At 46.4% G+C, this 14,171-nt stretch overlaps 1 protein-coding gene across 1 annotated transcript in view; it reads left to right on the top strand.

The window, feature by feature from the left end:
* The first annotated feature begins 339 nt into the window (after positions 1-339).
* Ino80d (INO80 complex subunit D) overlaps positions 340-14,171 on the top strand; it is a 56,722-nt gene continuing 42,890 nt past the window's right edge. Inside the window, exons 1-2 of the mRNA XM_051153926.1 lie at positions 340-612; positions 9,373-9,475. The gene's annotated coding sequence lies outside the window, so the exon portion shown is untranslated. The remainder of the gene's footprint in view (positions 613-9,372; positions 9,476-14,171) is intronic.

The raw sequence follows: 14,171 nt of genomic DNA, 5'->3' as shown, positions 1-14,171 counted from the left end.
GCAGCTACGGCGGGGGTTCCGGCGGCGGACTGAGCGCGGCCTGCGCGGGCCGGACCTGGGGGGGTGCTGCGGAAGGGGGGCGCCCTAGGCCTCGGGCCCCGCGGCGGCCGCGCCCTGCCCCCGCGCCACAGGCCTCCCGCGCCCCTGGGGTCCCCCGGGGCCTCGGGGTTGGCGGGCCGGTGGGCGGCGCGGAGGGCTGCATCCTGCGCCGGCCCCAGGGCTCTCCCGCGGGGCGGAAGGCCGGGTGGCGGGGACCGGGGCGGCGGGTCTCGGCGTGGGGAGTGTGCGGCAGCACCACCCCCCTTTTCCCCCCGTCCCCGGGCATCGCGTAGACGGGGGCCCCCCGGATTCCGGTAACTGTTGGGTTTATTTATCCCCGTCCGCGGCGCTCCGGGCGGCCTGGCCGGGGCGGGGCGGGAGGCCTGGCGGGCGTGGGGTGGAGGGGCGGCGAGGAGTCAGGTGCAGCCGCGGCCCGGAAAGTTTCCTTCTAGGCCCGAATTGGGGGCTGCCCTCTCTCCGGGGAACCTCGGTCCTAGCGCCCGGGACCCCCGAGGGCTTGGGGGCGAGCGCTCGGCTGGCGTGAAACTCTTTGCCAGTTCCTGTCCATTCAAGGTACTCCGCCCCTGCACCCCTCGCCCGCGCCCCACCCCACTCCCCGCGATCCCCCTGCGGGGCTGCCAACTCCAGCCCATTCCCCAAGAGCTCCCAGGCCCGGGGAGAAGCCTTCTCTTCCGGTTTGGAAAAGTTTTCAAGGGATTTTTTTTTTCTTCTCTCTCCTTCTTAGCGTTATTAGTTAGTGACTGGGCTTTTGGGGGTGGGAAGGGAGGAGGTAGATTCAGGTGCTGTTTCTACAGCACAGTCTTTGCCAGTCGGCCACCCCTCCTTCCTCGCTGGTTTTTGTTTTTTAAATCCCGTACCCCACTTGTACATTTATTACACCCCCCCCCCCCGCCTTCTCTCCCGGACTCCTTTGGGTTCCCAGTCCCCCTTTCTGGACAGCTCCGGCAGAAAGATACTAAGTAGGGAGCAGAGAGCAAACTGTCAGGGAGAGAGAGAGGGGCAGGACCAGGCTGGCTTCTGGAGCAGTCCCCTGCCCCCAGTTGTAGGACTTTCCCCCCTCTAATTTGGTCACTGTCCGGTAAAAACCAACTCAGAAACTGAAGCCGTGGGGGAGACCTCGGCTGACAGACGTTGCCGAGCATTCAAAATTGGGAGGAAGGAACTGGAGGGCAGGGCGGCTTTTTGAAATCAGGTCTACCTGCAGTTTACAGAGCAATGACTGATTTGTTCTGGAATAACTAGGTTTACGTGGTATCCTTACATGGCACTCTAGAATTAGAAACATTGGGGGTTTAGCCAGCTTAAAGTTGTTATTGCTACAGCTCAGGGGTCTGTGGAGTAGCCCTGTGAACTGAACATAGGAGTTCGGCTCTGGCCTACCCTGTAAACGAACTCGATTTTGTTCTATTTTGGTGCCATCAGCTCTGAAACTTTATTCGCTCCTTTTTTCTTTCATGTAGTAAACTTAAATGTCCAAATTCTAGGATGCCTTTCTCTTCAAGGATAGGCAGTTTCTGGAGGCTACAACCTACTCCCTCCTGGTTGTTGTTTAATGTTGAAATTGCAGTGTACATGGTCCTGCCACCCCCAGTCCCAGTGTGGGCAAGTGTGGGGAGTTCTCTCTTTTTTTCACATCTCTTCTTAGAGCTTGGGGCAGTGTGCGTGCGTGTGTGTGTGTGTGTGTGTGTGTGTGTGTGTGTGTGTGTGTGTGTGTGTGTGACCTGCTTGGTTGCAGGTTGGAGATTGCTGGCAGAGGCGTCCACGGTCTGATCTCAGCCCACAGGGCAGTTAGTGAAAAGCTGCCTGTCAATTGCAGAGCCACGGGGTAGTCCATGACTTGGTCAGCGCTGGCCTCTGTCAGGCATCTCGCACACTGAGGCTCCTTACACGATTCTTACCAAGGAGTCTTTGCTTTTCTCTGGCTAAAATAGAGCTCTGTTTTCTCACAGAGTTAGATGACCAGCCATTTAGAATGGTGCCTCAGGAGGTCTTGATATTTGAAGATGGTGTGGATTTGGTGTCAAAATGTAAATTACATATAATGGTTGTTTTATCATAATTGATTAATTGACATTGGTTATTGACTAAGGCGTTTCCATGTATGTGTACAGCAAAAAACATTATTTCTTTGATCACTGGCCCTTATTTTGAGCAAACTGCATAGAAGAAAAATCATTCTGAGTCCCCTTTCCCAGGATATTTTAAAGTTAAAAAAGAAATCTTGCCGTTTTCTAATATGCTTAATGCTTGTCATCAGTTTTATATTCTTAGTTTCAAAAATTGTAAATGTACAAATACTGAAAAGTTTGTGATTTTTCTCCATCCTGTCTCAAACATTTTAATTACTTGTTTTAACATACTCGTGGGATATTTTATTCCAAGAAGTGGGAGATTTGATGTTTTGAAACTTAATTTTATTTCAAACTACCAAGACTTTCTGGGAACATACTGAATTAATTTTAAGTTGAAAGAGAATGTCTTTTTCACTATGAGTTGTTTTGTTTAAAAAGTAGATGTTTGGCCAGGCAGTGGTGAGACACACCTTTAACCCTAGCACTCAGGAGGCAGAGGCAGGTGGATCTCCAAGTTTGAGGCCAGCCTAGTCTACAAAGCAAGTCTAGGCTAGCCAAGGCTACACAGAGAAACTCTGTCTTGAAATACCAAAAAATAAAAAAAGTAGATGTTTAAACTGGGTGCGGTGGCTCACGCCTTTAATCCCAGCACTCTGGAGACGAGGCAGAGGCAGGTAGATCTCTGCAAGTTTAAGGCTAGTCTGGTCTACAAAGCAAGTCCAGGATGGCCAAGGCTACACAGAGAAACCCTGTCTCTGAAAAAAAAAAATCCAAAGAAAAGAAAGAAAGAATTTTGTGTATCCCATCTCCACTTTTTTTTTCTTTCTAGAAAACCATATTGCTGCTATTTAACCATTTTTATTTTTGTTTATGGGTGTTTTGTGTGCAGGTATGTCTGTGCACCATGAGGGTGTTATACCCGAGAAGGCCAGAAGAAGGTGTCAGATCCCCTGGAAACGGAGTTGCCATGGTTGTCAGCAGTCATGGGGTGTTTGGAATGAACCCTGGGTCCCCTGATAGAGCAGCAAGTGGTCTTGGTTGATGAGTCTTCTGTCTGCCTATTGCTGCTGATTTAAAGGACTGAAAGTGTTAGTTTAGATAGAGTTAAACAGTCTGAAGTCTGACCACTTGAACATATTTGTTCAACCAAACTCTTTGTATCCATCTTTCTCTAAGATCTTCTAGGCTTAGCTCTCAGCGTCTAGGTCTGGAACAGGGTTTTAGGTACTGGAAAACGTGGCGATTTGCACCTGAAGACAGCTTCTTCCCACACCTGGTAGCTTGTGAAGCAGTAGGTGAGACTGGCTGCGTGCTGCACTGGATGGACGGCTGTACAGGGGACACAGCTGCGCTCTTGCACTGACACCAGCTGAGTGTATCCCAGCCGTCCCTGGGCGAAGGCTGACTTCAGACAACTCTCCTGGCCGTGAGACTGGGGAGAGGCTTAATGTTACGCCGCCTGCTTTTCCTTCCCTGATTCAAAGTGGCAGACTGCTTGGTTCTAATTCTTTTGCACACTGTAATTCAGAAATTTATTTATTTATTTAGGAGGCAGGGTCTCACAGCATGGAACTCACTCCTTAGATTAGGCTGGCCTTTGGTTTATGTGATCTTCCTTCCCACCTCTTCCTTCTCCGTGCTGCGTGCCACCATGCCCAGCTGTGATTTACTCTTTTTTAAGGGTCTATCCTGTCCCCACCCCCAGGGTTTCTCTGTGTTATCTTGGCTGTCCTGGACTTGCTTTGTAGAGATCCACCTGCCGCTGCCTCCCGAGTGCTGGGATTACAGGTGTGCACCACCATGCCTGCCTGTGATTTACTCTTAGAACCAGTTCTTAGTCAGGGATGGCCGTGTATGTCTGAAGGCCAGGGCTAGAGAAGTTGCGATCAGAGGATCTCAAGTTCAAGGCCAGACTGGCTACATAGTATGGCTGTGCTTAAGCACTCCCATCTCTCTCAGGAAAACCATTTTTTTGTTTTGTTTTTTGTTTTTTTCAAAATCTTTGTATCATGCCATCATCCAGGTATACTTGGTTGGACTAGGCTTTGAGTTGGTCTCTGATCCCATCTCTTCTTACTCTTTGGTCTCTTTAACAGGACAATTCTTGCTTTAAGGATTAATGGTTCAACTGAATGTGGTGGCACATGCCTTTAATCCCAGCACTCAGAGGCAGAGGCAGGAGGATTGCTGTGAGTTGGAGGCCAGCGTGGCCTACAAAGTAAGTACAGGACAGCCAAGGCTACACAGAGAAACCCTGTCTGGAAACAAAACAAAACAAACCGGAAAAGATTAGTGATTCTTCTAGCCCACCTATGTTTGTAGGAACACCACCCAAGTAACTCCGTTTGTTTGCCTTTTTTCGTAGTAAAATTACATGCGCATACTGTGTTTGGAGAATTGACCTATCCAACCTCTCCAGAATAATACCGTTTTAGTGCCTTCCTCTTCTTGTTCTTGTGTGCACACAGCACACACACAGACTAAAAGCCTGAGTGAAGGTAACAGGTGTGTGCTTTCACATCTGGTAAAAGTTTGGGATTTAGAATCAAATTGGTCTTTAGTCCAGTGGTGTGACACCTTATAATTAGAATTCATCTTTTTTTCCCCCTTCTTCTAGAGATAGGGTTTCTCTGTATAGCCTTGGCTGCCCTAGAACTTAACTCTGTAGACCAGGCTGGCCTTGAACTCAGAGATCCTTCTGCCTCTGCCTCCTCTGTGCTGGGATTAAAGGCACCACTGCTCGGCTTTAACTTTTTTAGAAAACTGTTATTGTATTTTATTTATTATGTATGTGTGTATGTGTATGCCATAGCATGTATGTGGAGGAGGTCAGAGCACAATTTGTGAGAGTCAAGTTTATGATTCTACCAAATAGGTCCCAGGAATTGAACTTGGGTTGTCAAGATTAGCAGAAAGCGACTTTATCCTCTGAGCTATTTTGGCAGCCCTTAAAACTAATCTTACTATTCAAAATAAAAATAAATCAGGCTGGAGAGATGGCTCAGAGGTTAAGAGCATTGGCTGCTCTTCCAAAGGTCCTGAGTTCAAATCCCAGCAACCACATGGTGCCTTACAACCATCTATAATGAGATCTGGTGTCCTCTTTGTGTGTGCAAGGGTTCATGTAGGCAGAACACTGTATACATAATAAATACATCTTTAAAAAAATAAAAATAAATCTTAAAACATTTCTTTTGCTTGGTGTGGTGGCACATGCTTTTAGTTCTAGTACTTGGGAGGCATGAGTGCGTGGATCTCTGTGAATTTTTTTTTCTTTCCGAGACTGGGTTTCTCTGTGTGTAGCCTTGGCTGTCCTAGGTTCACTTTGTAGACCAGGCTGGCCCCTGCCTCTGGAGTGCTGGGATTGAAGGTGTGTGCCACCACGCCCATTGATGGCTGTAAATTTGAAGGCAGCCTGGTCTACATAGTAAGTTTTAGAGTGCCATAAGGAGACCTTATTTATAATAATGATGATGATGATGATAATTTATATTCATAGCTATAATTTCATAATCCTAATTTATATCTGCACTAATAATAATAATTATTATTATTAAAAGCAAGCTGGAAAGATGGCTTAGCAGTGTCCACATTGGGTGGCTCATAGCTGCCTGTTACTTTAGCTGCAGGTGACTTGATACCCTCCGTGGATTTCAGGAGCATGAGCTCTCACACACTCATATATCCACACAGAAATACATATTTGTCTATATAATAGAAATTTTTTAAAAGGCCCTCAGGAGATGGCTCAGTGGTTAAGAGTACATGCTGCTCTCCTGGAAGGCCCAAGTACTGTTCCCAGCCCCTGTGTTTATAGCTCATGACTGTACCTCCAGGTCCTTAGGCCAGACACTGCTCTCACGTGCACAAACCCATACACAGACCCACACGTACTCCCATGATTAGAAATAAAAAAATCTTGAAAACATTTAAACTTGATTTTATTAATCTTAGCTTTTAGTTGGGACTGGTGGCTCACGTCTGTAACCTTGGTACTGGGGAGGCTGTGGCAGTCGTATCAAGAGTTGGATGCCAGCCTGAGGTGCGCAGTGAGTTCCGGCCAGCCTGGGCCACAGTGAGACTTTGTCTCAAAGAAACACAAAGGGTCTTGGCTTCCTCAGTGAAGCAGCACTGCTCTCACCTGCCCGAGGCGTGGCTGTGGAAGCGAAGCTTCTCTAACTGCTGCTTCTCTGGTGGCGTGGGGTTTTGAGCCCTGGGCCTTATGAGTGCTGGACAGTCTCTACACGGAAGTGAATCTGAACTTGACACCCTCTAGGACTGTGCGAGCCCCTTAAGAGTAGAGTTACTTTTATGGCTTTGAAGGCCTGGGTATTACGCGGCCTTCGTAGATCACTCTGGAGTGACCTAAGAAAGTGACAGGAGTCACTTCAGCAGGTGTTGATTCATCCCTTTGGCAGATCAGCCGTCTGGTGCCAGTTTCTGGTTTAAAAAGAGTCTCTAACATTAAGTATGACCTTGACCCTCTGAACCACAGAGTAGAGATTTTAGGCATGTGCTGTGCTTCAAGTCTGTCAGCAAGCACTCTGCCAGCCAGCCAAGCCATGTCTCTAGGTAGTGCCTCCCCTCCCCCCTCCCATCAGAGACTTTCTAGTATGGAGTAGAAGGAAACTGAGTATATTACAACCCAGAATGATGTGGGTTAACCTCGTGGAAGAAATCTATTTTTCTACTGTGCCTTTCTGTGAGGGCTTTGAATCAGGGCTTCCTGCCCTAAGCAAATGGGAGGAGTTAGGTATTTCAGGAGGTGGGCGGTGCAGGTATGGATAAATGCCTAGGGACAACAGACTGCTCTGTGTTGCAAATGGTGGATCTGTGTGGTCTTGGGCTGGGAGTGGGGGGTGGGCTAAATGGTGAGTGGGGACTCAAGTTTCTTTGTTGGGGTAAGGAATATGGGTTTCTTTTAAAATTGCTAGTGAACCTGAAAGTATTTGTCTAAATACATTACTTAAAAATTGGGCGGAGCTTGGTGGCGCACGCCTTTAATCCCAACCCTCGGGAGGCCGAGGCAGGCGGATCGCTGTGACTAAGAGTAGGTGGAATAAAGGAGTGAGACTGGATCCCAGGGAAGACGGTTTGAGCTAAAGTGCTGCGAGCCAGAGGGCAGGAGGTGGCCGAGGCCACTTAGAAGGTGAGCTGGCCTCAGAAGTGTGGTGTGCCCGCAGGGTGGGAGACATCTCCAGAGGGCAGCTGAAAGGAAGGAATAGGTAGATTTGACTTAGCGGATTTCAGGAAATGAAAATGGATTTGTGTACATGGACAGTTTGTTCATTGGTTTGATATCTGGAGTCAGGTACAAGTTAAAAATAACAATAAACTCCCTAGGAATACATTGCTTGACATTGCTTGACTTAGACTTTTTGAGTGTATAACTTAATGCTTTTATAGATGAAACAGGTTATGACATAACTTGATCTTGAATGTTTAAAAGTTTTTCAACTAACTGCTGACCTGAAAATGTTATTTTTTGTGAGAAATTTAAAATCCTGAAAACTTGGAAGATCTTAGAGTTGGGGCTAGATTTCAGTTTTTGTTTTTGTTTTTATATGGAACGCTTCAGGAATTTTTGTGTATGTGTTGAGAAAGGGTTTCTCACAGCTCAGAGTGGCCTTGAACTTATAGCCACCTTCCCACACAGCTTCTGGTTTGTTTTCTTTTTTGAGACAGTATCTTTTTTTTTTTTTTAATATTTATTTATTTATTTGTATATAGTGCTCTGTTTGCTTGCATGTCTTCATGACAGAAGAGGGCATCAGATCCTATTACAGATGGTTGTGAGCCACCATGCGGTGCTGGGAATTGAACTCAGGACCTTTAGAAGAGCAGCCAGGGCTCTTAACCGCTGAGCCATCTCTTCAGCCCCTTGAGACAGTATCTTACACTAGGTCTAGCTAGTCTGGAATTCACAACAATCCTCCTGCCTCAACCTCCTAATGTTGAGTTACAGGTGTGAGGCACCACACCCTGTGAGGTCTGCTTTTTTGCCTTTTTTTTTTTTTTTAATTCAGTAACTTGCTGAAGCTTGTTTGTGTTGTCTTTAAAAGAGCAAAGTTTGCTGAAGTCTGCCTGTGGTCCACTTTTGCCCCACTGTAGGCCTTTCATCATGTGCCGCCATAAAGTAAAATTAAAAGCAGGGAGGCCAGCACTGCAGTCTGAGTTTGGAGGCAAGGGAACTGGGGGGGGTGGGGGGGGGCGGGCTCCCCTCCCCTCCCAGCCCATCCCAGCCCAGGCCAGGACAAGTGAGAAAGGACTCCAGGTGTCACGTGAGAGAAGGGAAGAGGGGAGAACTTTGGTAACAGAAGAGCCAGGAGTTTCAGATTCTTAGAACCAAAGGATCTGAGTTTAGCCACAACTGAATTTTCCCTTACTGATCCTGCAATGTAGGATTTCAGCAGCAGCTCTGACATGAGCAGGAATTCAGTAAGCATTGGTTGTAAAAACTTACTAACCAGAGCTGATAAATGTTCTAACCAAAGCAGGGTGTGTGTGTGTGTGTGTGTGTACACACATGAGAGTTACTGAGGAATTACCTCTAGGCTTTGCGTGTGCTAAGGGAGAAGCGATGCCCATGTCCCCAAACAGTGTTCTGAGACGTATATCCGATCTATATCTCACAGTGATCCGCCTGCCTCTGCCTCCTTGAGTGCTGGGATTACAGGCATCTCCACCACGCCTGGCTATATTTTATGCTTTTTGAGACAGGGTCTCACTACATATCCCTGGCTGCCCTGGAACTTACCATGTAGACCAGGCTGGCCTCAAATTGACAGAGATGCTTCTGCTTCTCAAGTGCTAGGGTTAAAGGCACGCCTACCAAGCCTGGCCTCTGCCAATGTTTTCATTCAGAAGAAAATCAATACTTAAGGTCTCTTTCCAAAGGTAGAAACATCTTTTAGATGTAGATTTTAAAATGTGGATCACGGGAGAAACTTCTCAGTGTGTTCTGTAACTCTAGTCCCCAGGAAGTAGGAGGGCCTGAATTAGTACAGAGTTACACTGACCCATTCAGAAAACCACCAGCCGCTGGAAGAGGGTGTTGTAGCCCTGCGGACTGGGGATGAGACGATAATGCTAGTAAACTCCTCCGTACGGCTTCTAAGAGTAGTCAGTGTTAAGTGATCACTATGTGCTGGGTACTGTGCTAAACACATGTTCTTGAAATACCTAATTTAATTGTGCTAAGCAGCTCAGTGAGATGCATGCAATTATCTTCCCTTTACAGATGAGAAAATTGACCAGATCTGAGCCCTATTCCTGATTCCTCCCAGAGGCAATGAGTGATCTCCCTGCTGCATAAACTACCCATAACCTTTCTAATAAATCAGGTAAGGCCTTTTAATTAATTTAATTCATAATGTGAATTTATTTGTACACCTGCCTTTTGAGGAGGCTTGGGCACATAACAGGTATTTGATAAGCATTTATTTTCTTTCTTTCTTTCGTTTGTTTGTTTGTTTTTTAAACAGGGTTTCTCTGTGTAACAGCCCTGGCTGTCCTGGACTCGCTTTGTAGACCAGGCTGGCCTTGAACTTAGAGATCCGCCTGCCTCTGCCTCTCGAGTGTTGGCATTAAAGGCATGTACTACCCTGCCCGGCTGCATTTATTTTCTTTTTAAATTATTTTGCCTTACACTTGATTATGACTTTGTATTTTTGGGACATGGGCAGTTTTCTCTCTCAGTCATATCAGTTGATATATTTTTATCTTCAGTCAAACTTCACTGCATTTTGCCATCCCAGAGTACCTCAGAGGAACAGAAATGACTCAGCTATTGGGAGTGTGTGTGTGTGTGTGTGTGTGTGTGTGTGTGTGTGTGTGTGGTGACTGGTGAGATTTTTGTGTATTTAAATTTTAGACAGGGTCTTACTATGTAGACCTGGCTGGCCTAGACATCCCAATGTAGACCGTGCTGGCCTTGAACTCAAGGACATCCTTTCGCCTTTGCCTCCTGAGTGTTGAGAATAAAGGCTTGTGACACCATGTCGAGGGCCTGAAGTATAGTTTTAAAGATGGGCTAAGTGACTGAAGAGATGGCTCAGCAGTTAAAAGCATGTACTAGTGTTCTTGCGCAGGGCCAGGCTTGGCGTTCAGTACTGATGTTGGGTGGCTCTCGCTGACCTGTGACTCCACCTACACCAGCTCCAATGCCTCTGGTCTCACCTACTTTAAGAAGATTGGAGGGCGGCTGATGAGAGAAAGGGCACTAGTGAGAAATGAAGGGGAGCTCGATCTGGTCCGTCATCCTGGGTCTTGGTGAGCACACACCTGTAAGAGCCCACGCCAAGGGTCTAGTTCCTTTCTTTGGAGCATGTTTCATGTGTGGGTTATAATCCTCTAAGGGGAAAAGGTGCCATAGCTACTAGAGAAGTGATGTTGTTTTCATCAGTGTTTAGTAAGCCCACTCTTGCCATTGAGTCTAAAAGCAGGAGAATTTCTTTAAAAACATGTTGGTTATGTAAAATGAGAAAATAGGGTCTCCAGCCTCAGCAGATAGTTAAGTGGGACAAGGCACTTGCTGCTGAGCCTGATAAACTGAGTTCTATCCCTAGAGCTACATGGAGCATAGAAAAGAACAGACCCCTTACAGGTAGCCCTCTTGTCTCCACAGGAATGCTTTCTAGTATTCACATGTGTGTGAGCTTGTGCGCGAGCGCACACACACACACATACACACACACAGAGACATGATGTCACACAGTGTAGTCCAGCACTTAGGAAGTAGACATAGGATCAGAAGTTCAAGGTCATCCTTAGTTACATAGAGTTCCAGGCCAGACTGGGCTATCTATGACCCTCTCTTAAAAAGCAAAATAAAATGAGATAAAATTAGAACATAGATATTTATTATAAAAGTAATTGTGTTGTTGCTAGGTGGTGGTGGTACATGCCTTTAATCCCAGCACTTGGGAGTCAGAATCAGGCAGATCTCTATGAGTTCAAGGCCAGCGAAAAAAGCAAAAAAACCCAAACATACAAAAGAGTAATTGTCTTGTAAATGAATTACATGAATTGCCTAATAAATATTTTATTATTTTGATTGTTATTATGTTATTTGATTGTTATTATATAAAGCATATATATGTTTGTTTTGATTTTTTTTTTTTTTTTCCCCCGAGACAAGATTTCTCTGTGTAGCCTTGGCTGTCCTGGACTCACTTTGTAGAGTAGGTTGACCTCAAACTCACAGAAATCTGCCTGCCTCTGCCCTGAGTGCTGGGATTACAGGTGTGCACCACTGTGCCCGGCATACACTTAAATCTATGCTCCCCTCCTTTAAAGCAACCGAGGAAACCAAAAAGAAACTCCCGTGTGTACTGCCCACTACATCGTCATAGCCAGGCAGTATGAGTTAGTGGTCTGAGGTGTGGTGATCTTATTTATTTATTTATTTATTTATTTATTTATTTATTTATTTATTTTTGGTTTTTTGAGATAGGGTTTCTCTGTGTAGCCTTGGCTGTCCTAGACTCGCTTTGTAGACCAGGCTGGCCTCGAACTCACAGTGATCCGCCTGCCTCTGCCTCCCGAGTGCTGGGATTAAAGGCGTGCACCACCACCGCCCGGCGGTGTGGTGATCTTGATGAGGGTGAGATTGCAGTGGGATGATGCTGAGCGGGATTTCTTCCTTAAGTGCTGCAAGGGGAACCAGCCCACTGAGGAGCTGGTACAGCCTGAGGACAGCCAGCAGACCCCGGGCTTGGATTATTGGAAAGGCTCTCTGCTCTCTGTGTTGGGCTCTCAGACTGGCAGGGAAGGTGGGCCTTGGCTATAAATAAGCTGCATCCCTTTTGTTTTTGGTTTTTGGGTTTTTTTTTTTTGTTGTTGTTGTTGTTGTTGTTTGTTTTTTGAGACAGGGTTTCTCTGTGTAGCCTTGGCTGTCCTGGACTCGCTTTGTTGACCAGGCTGGCCTCGAACTCATAGTGATCCACCTGCCTCTGCCTCCCGAGTGCTGAGATTACAGGTGTGCGCCTGGCCCAGCCCTCTTGTTTTACAAGGCATTCAGAATGGAGGAGATACTGGCAGCAAGAAGCTGATAGCTGGTTTTTGTTTTTGTTTTTTTGTTTTTTGTTTTTTGTTTTTTTGTTTTTTGTCAACTGAAGAAAAATAAAGCCCAAGTTTCCTTTCCTCAACCTCTGTCATGTGTGTGCTTGTGGGAACTAGCCAGCTAGCCTCACGGGAAGAGTATTTGTGATGAACACTTCCAGAAACAGCAGAAAGGTGAAAATTGTGATCAGATAGTTCCCTGTGGTGGGAGGTGGAGGTGAGATGTTGCTCTTCTGAAAATGGAGAAAAGATGGTATAAAAAGCTCAAGAAATAATAAGACAACAGTAAGGGTAGGCTGCTGTCTTGCGCGTTCAGAATAAAGAAACAGCTCCTCATTGTACAATTTTTGTTGTGGGTTTTTCTCTCTATGTAGCTGTGGCTGTCTGAGAACTCACTCTGTAGACGAGGCAGCTCTAGTTCACAGAGATCCACCTGCCTCTTCCTCCAAAGTCCTGGGAGTAAAGGTGTGGACCACTGTGTCTGGCTAGGGAGGTCACTTTCAAAGCAGTGGATGAGAGGACAAACTAAAGAACACCTAAGAAGGACTAGAGAGCCAGGTATGGTAGCTCACCTTGTAATTGTAGTGCCTGGGCGACTGAGGCAGGAGGATTGAATGAGTGTGAAGCCAGTCCTCTAGCCTATAGTCTCACGCCAGGCTGGAGAGGGGATGGTAGAGGGAAACGGTAAGAAAGCTAGTTGGCCAGTAAGTGAAGATGTCAGCAGAATAAGCAAGGTTAAAAACCTTAAAAGAGAAAATTGGAAGCCTGTGTTTTGAAGGCTGGAGACATGGCTCAGTAGGTAAGAGCACTTGTTGCTCTTGCAGAGTCCTGGTTCAGTTCCTAGCACCCACGGTGCTTCACTGGCCCGGTCATCTGTAACTTCAGTTCTATCAGATTTGACGCCCTCTTCTGAACCCTGGGAGCACCAAGTGTCGACATGGTGCACAAACATAGATGCTGGTGAAACACTGTGTTTAAGTAAATCTAAAAGAAAATTTATTTTTTGACACAAGGTCTCGCTCACTATGTAGCTCAGCCTTACTTTGACTCACGGCAGTCCTCCTGCTTGCCCTGGTGCTGGGATTACAGCTCTACACTACCCACCAGGCTGAAAAGGGGTTCAAAAGGAAGTGGGGTATGGTGCTCAGGCCAAAAGCCTGGTACCTTTCTCTGTGAACATTTCTCTGTGGTGTGTGCATGTAGGTGTGCACATGACAGTGCACAGTCACGTGAGTGAATGCAGGTGCATGTGTGATCACAGGATGACTCATGTTGGTCCTCACCTTCTACCTCATTTGAGACAGGGTCTCCTCTCTCTCTCTCTCTCTCTCTCTCTCTCTCTCTCTCTCTCTCTGTGTGTGTGTGTGTGTGTGTGTGTGTATGTTTTCTTTCCTGCTGCACTCGCTAGGATAGCTAGCTTGAGAACTTGCAGGGCCCCTCCTGGCTCTGCCTCCTCCAGTCTCCTGGGAGGAGTGCTGGGATTACAGATGTGTGTGCTACTGCATCTGGCTTTTCTTTTTCTTTCTTTCTTTCTTTTTTTTTTCTTTTTTCTTTTTTCTTTTTTTTCTTTTGGTTTTGTTTTTTCGAGACAGGGCTTCTCTGTGTAGCCATGGCTGTCCTGGACTCACTTTGTAGGCCAGACTGGCCTGGACCTCACAGAGATCTGCCTGCCTCTGCCTCCCAAGTGCTGGGATTACAGGTGTGCGCCACCACGCCTGGCCCATCTGGCTTTTCATGGGTTCTGGGATTCAGACTCAGGTCTTCAGATTTGTGTAGCAGGTGCTTTACCTCTGAGCTGTCATCTTGGCCATGTAAATAAGTTTGTTGTTGTTGTTTTGTAAATAAGTTTTTAAAAGCTTACTTATGTAATATTTTTTAAAAATTAAAACAAAAGTTACACTTATTGTGTGTATATGTGTGCATATGCATATGTTGCCACTGGGTCCTTGTACCTAGTGATGATATAAGTACTGTTAC

This window comes from Acomys russatus, chromosome 12, assembly GCF_903995435.1.
Source record: "Acomys russatus chromosome 12, mAcoRus1.1, whole genome shotgun sequence".
NCBI classification, from domain to species: Eukaryota; Metazoa; Chordata; class Mammalia; order Rodentia; family Muridae; genus Acomys; species Acomys russatus.
Note: the sequence above shows the minus strand (reverse complement) of the source record. Positions and strands in the feature narration are given on the sequence as shown.